Source organism: Lepisma saccharinum, chromosome 9 (genome assembly GCF_977018435.1).
Source record: "Lepisma saccharinum chromosome 9, izLepSacc3.1, whole genome shotgun sequence".
Lineage (NCBI taxonomy): Eukaryota > Metazoa > Arthropoda > Insecta > Zygentoma > Lepismatidae > Lepisma > Lepisma saccharinum.
In genome coordinates, this window is record NC_139237.1 from 76,118,018 (window position 1) to 76,123,000 (window position 4,983).

At 39.4% G+C, this 4,983-nt stretch overlaps 1 long non-coding RNA gene across 1 annotated transcript; it reads left to right on the top strand.

Annotated features, from left to right (window-relative positions):
- Positions 1 to 290: 290 nt before the first annotated feature.
- Positions 291 to 2,155, top strand: LOC145992744 (uncharacterized). The gene is made up of 3 exons (XR_014442204.1): positions 291 to 406; positions 1,595 to 1,698; positions 2,105 to 2,155. It is a non-coding gene; the product is annotated as an uncharacterized LOC145992744 (long non-coding RNA).
- Positions 2,156 to 4,983: the final 2,828 nt, after the last annotated feature.

The window sequence follows — 4,983 nt, forward strand, 5'->3', positions numbered from 1 at the left end:
TAGTTGGGCGATTTTTGTTTGACCTTTAGGGATAGCTGAGAGGGATGTTTAACATGTGGACAATGAGACTGATGGGGAGATGTTTTGCGTAATTTTTCCAAACGGGGGGGATACCATCCCCCACAGTCTTCCACTTCGATTGATTGATTGATTGATTTAGTTTATTTTACTTCGCGCTTTGTGCCTCTTGGCTAATTTGCGAAAGGGGATATGTGATGAAATTGATGAATGGACATTCACAAACAACCAAGCCTCACACAATTTCAAATTTCAAAACTTCTCTCCATTTCAGTATTCCGGGGTCGCTTTGTGAGATGGATGGTGAAAAGATGCTTTCAAAAAGGCTATAGATACTACCCTTTACTCGTAATGGGGTTGCCATACTGCGTAAAGGGACCAGAAGCAGGTAAGTGAAGCTAAGTGAAGATCTGAATCAAGGATAGTGACGTAGTGTAGGTTTTCTAGAGAAAAAGCGCTTTCCCGGACGTCCCTCAGGAGATATTACTATTTATGTTTAATAAACATACCAAACTTGTGACAAGGAACCGGCAAGTAGTCAAGCTTCACTGTTTGGCGTCTTCAGAATGAACGACATGGAACTCACTTGTAAAGTACTCCTCCTGAAATACACGTTCAAAGCATAAATCAAAATAAGGAACAAATTAATTATATTTTTCCATTTGCTTAAGGAAATGTGTACCCTGAAGAGGTTGGGGTTCTAATAAAATAATAAATACCCTTTCCGTGTCCCTGGCCACTTTACGTCACTTACATAAGTGTGTACGTGTGAACAAAAATACCAAGTTGTACTTATAATTCGGATTTAAGAAACTGGAGGAGGTCGTTGATAGTGTTGTTCACGGGACGAGACGGGACATGATTTAAAAATTCGAGACGAGACGAGATTGACCATGTGTCATGAGACAAACGAATATTTTCGAGACGAGACAGCATTCCCACGAGAATTCAAAACATTAATAAAGAAAATTCCAAGCAACAGCACTTTGAGAGCCAGGGTCTGCCAAGCGTCTCTTATTGGGTAACGCTTGATGAACGCATCGAGTCCCATTGCTGCAGTTTTCTGCCATTCGAGACCGGAGCCCGCTACTTCCTCTATTCAAGTAGCTCCCTGACAGTGGCGTGCCCAAGGGGGGGGGGTTGGTGGGGGTTATAACCCCCCAAATTTGGCCCAGTATTCCTAAAAAAAGAACGTCAAATGTAGGAAAAGATGGAAAAATGAGGGATGACTACCAAAAATAGTGTACGTAACCTCTCCCTTTCGAAAATCCTGGGCACGCCACTGCTCCCTGATGGTCCTCACAATGCCGGGTCAGCATCGAAAGTTTACAGCTTTAGAGCTCTTTCAGGGATCGAACCCGGGACATCTCACAAACTATTAATGCATCCTCACATTTTCTTATAAGTTTTTCAACTTAACAAAAAAAAAAATAAAAAAATAGGAAATGTATGTTGTTGTGTTTTTCTCATCATCTATTAAATCTATCATCATCATTGATCTTCATCGTCGCTATTAAACTAGCGTGACGTAAAATAGCCAGAATACAAATAGAAACAGGTTTTGTTCTTTCTACAGGGAGGACTTACTGTGGAGCAAATGGTAACTACAGCTGTGGTGCAGATCCAACGAGACTGTGTGCTGCAAAAGTTGGAATGTTCCGTGTACATGAAATTTGCTCTGTGAGTATAAATCTTTCTGTGACCTTCTGCACTCTCTGCACACAATTCAAGATGACTCGAACGAAAATATTGAACGAATTTATTGAATTGTAGAAACATTCAAGATTGTTTCTCTATAGTGAATGGTTCTTACTTTTTGTCCCGAGCAGGGGAGAGAGGGAGAGAGACAGACAGACTGAGAGAGAGAGAGAGAGAAAGAGTGGCGCAATTAACAGTAAATAAAAACAAGAACTTCAACGTCTTAGCAAATACAGAAAAAAATAATTTAGTCACCAAGACTGAAGACTATTTGGGTGGCTTAAGCCAGATCCCTCCTCTTAAATACGTCAGCAATGACACAGTTTCAAACTCTCCAAGTAGGCTATTAAAATTATTTTGTTACTAATTATAATTCTTTCTTTTACAGGATCCTGGATTCGTCTGATTGGCAGTTATGCAAATAAATATTTTTGAAGTATTTGCATGGTATTGTTTTGTAAACGTTTTATACTATACTCTTTTTATTATTCTATTTACGTCACTTATCTACCTCTTTAGGCTAATCGCGAGGATGAGAATGAATGTCGATTGGATGTGCTTGATGAGAGAACATAAATATATTAATTAACCAGATCCAGGCCTCGAATCTGGGAGTTTTGGTGGTTAGATTGTGAATCCAGCATACGTAGTTCTACCAGAGACAAATGTATTATCAATTTGTCTGTGGCTCTACCAATACAGTATTTCAGAACAGAGGAAAATGTGTGTCCTATGAGACATGCCACTGATAAAGGTAAAGTTCCTACATTGCAACATGCTTCGAAGGCATAAGGGGGAGGAGTGTGGAGATAGAGCTCCACACTTTCGCAATGTCGGATATTTGAGGAAATGATGTGTTCAGCACCATGCTCCGGCCACCTTGACCCCTAAAATTAAGCCCCTATCACACGGAACTGGATTTCTAGTTGGAATGCTCTAGTTGACGCTGGACTGGCTACCCATTTGCTAGTTTTCGCCTCACACGGTACTTGTTATACCGTACTTGTCGATAGTCTTTCGTTCCCATAATGGCGGCCGCACGAGATGTAAACAACGTATCACTTCACACTTTTAAAATACGATAACTATACAACCGAGAAGAATATCGCATCGCATTAAATGGTTTTAGGTAGAGAAAAACGGCGCTGATAAAATACATACTTTACAACGTTTACTATACACGTATGGAATAATATTTTAGCTTTTTCAATTGTAAACATGCCTTTCGTGTTGTATGCACTCGGAAGCCACAGACAAAAAAAAGGCTACTTTACAAACTCACAGAATATCTTCACATGGCCAAACTTTGCTCTGATTGGCTGTTCCACAGAATCTAGTCGAAGAAGTTAGTAGCAATAGAACATGTCCTATTCCTCAAAACCAGTTAAGCAGTCAGCCAGGCGGCCATGATTACTACCCAGAAAGTCAGTTCATCGCCAACTAGGGCATTCCAACTAGAAATCTAGTTCCGTGTGATAGGGGCTTTATTAGAGCTTGGGCGAACACAGTGCTGCTCCTTGCAAGGACATTACTGGATAAATTCCCACCAGAAATAACCCAACCCTGGTCTCCTACGTAATAGTCAGACGCCATACCGATTAGACCACCACGGCTCTTACATATTGCCAAAGAGGGTTCTATAGATTCTATGGATTGTATTTCTCTGTGATACTGTTGAGGCTAGTTATTTTAGCAAATTACAAAAAAAAGAAGAAAGAAGTGAATGGAATGAAATTTTATACCTTCGTTAAGCAATTTTATCAACAGAAATATCGATGAATATAGTAGTACTGAAATAATAAAAATAATGAGTTTTCGTTTAAACTACAGCGCCTTGAATAACGTAGTGTGGAAAACGACCCAAGAAACTGGTTCCCGAGACGATGACAACATAGATGGCAGTGCGATCCGTACAGGTGCTAATTTTGTTATGAAAGTAATGCTGCTTAGTTAGTTTCTGGAATATATTGTGTAGATTTGTTTGTCTTGAAAGGCGGTAAGTGAATTGATGGAAACAGTTATATTTGTGGAGTGATTTGCAGTCACGAAATGGCATTCATTTACACAGAAAAGTAACATAAATACGTTTTACGCGCAACGCAACACGAGCAGCAACATCGCAACGTGAGGCTGGACGTCGAACGTTGGATTGTGTACACAAGATTATTTTTGTATGCTAATAAAATGTATCTTATTGTTTGGGAACACTAAATATACAAATACCCTTTTCTTTACTTGAACGATATCCACTAGAACAACCAGGCACAAAACAGTGGCGATCATATGTTCGAGACATAGTAAAAATATAACTCAACAAAGGCGTTGTTTACATTTTTGCAGTAAGCGGAAAACGAAAAATGTCATATTTCATGCTTGCCAGTTTTTGGGCGGTAAGTTAGACAACACGCGAGAGGATGTAAAGCAGATCTTTGAAAAATAAACGAGTATTGTTTGTGTGAATTTCCATAAAAATAATGTTTGTGACAATGACAATATTAATGAACCTTTCAGGATAATGCATACACAATGTTAATTCTCGCGGCAATTGTCATATTACGAGTTACAAGTAACAATCCATACCTATGTTTTCTTCCGTATTGGCGTATTGTTAATAAAAAAACTCAAGGACAGGTCATGATCGACGGTTCAGAATGTTCTTTAATATTTTCGCGACTACTGTACCAAATATCAGAACAATTTTCTGATACAAAGAAATGTTACAAGGAAAAGAATCAGACGTTGCAGCAAAAACTCCATTTACTTCCATTATAAGCAGAGGAATGTCATGGACCTGTACCGACACCAGCGCCTCTAGCGGTATCATTTCTGAGTGGAACCTGCCATAGAGGCCAGAACCGTTCGTTTTCCACACTACATTATTCAAGGCACTGTAGTTTAAACATAATATAAATTTGTCACTCAAGATACGTTAATATTAAATTTAGCCTAAAATGTACAACATAACCTAAAAGAGAGATGAGATAGTGAGAGGAAATTAGGGCCAGTAATTTCTGGTGTGCCCTTAATTTCGGGATGTACAGTATGTGAGAAGCAGAGAAAAGTGGTGGATCACTTCAAAATTATCGTCAAAGGGAAAGGGCGATTGCGATTTACTCTTGCGTTAACTATATGTTTGGCGGGGGATTGCTCCTCCCCCGGAATTGCACCCTTTAGTCTGATAAAACTTGTACTATATCTTCGGCATACAATAACATCACCAGGAGGCAGTGGCGTCTCGTGGCCTTAAATTTGGCCGGGGCTTATTTT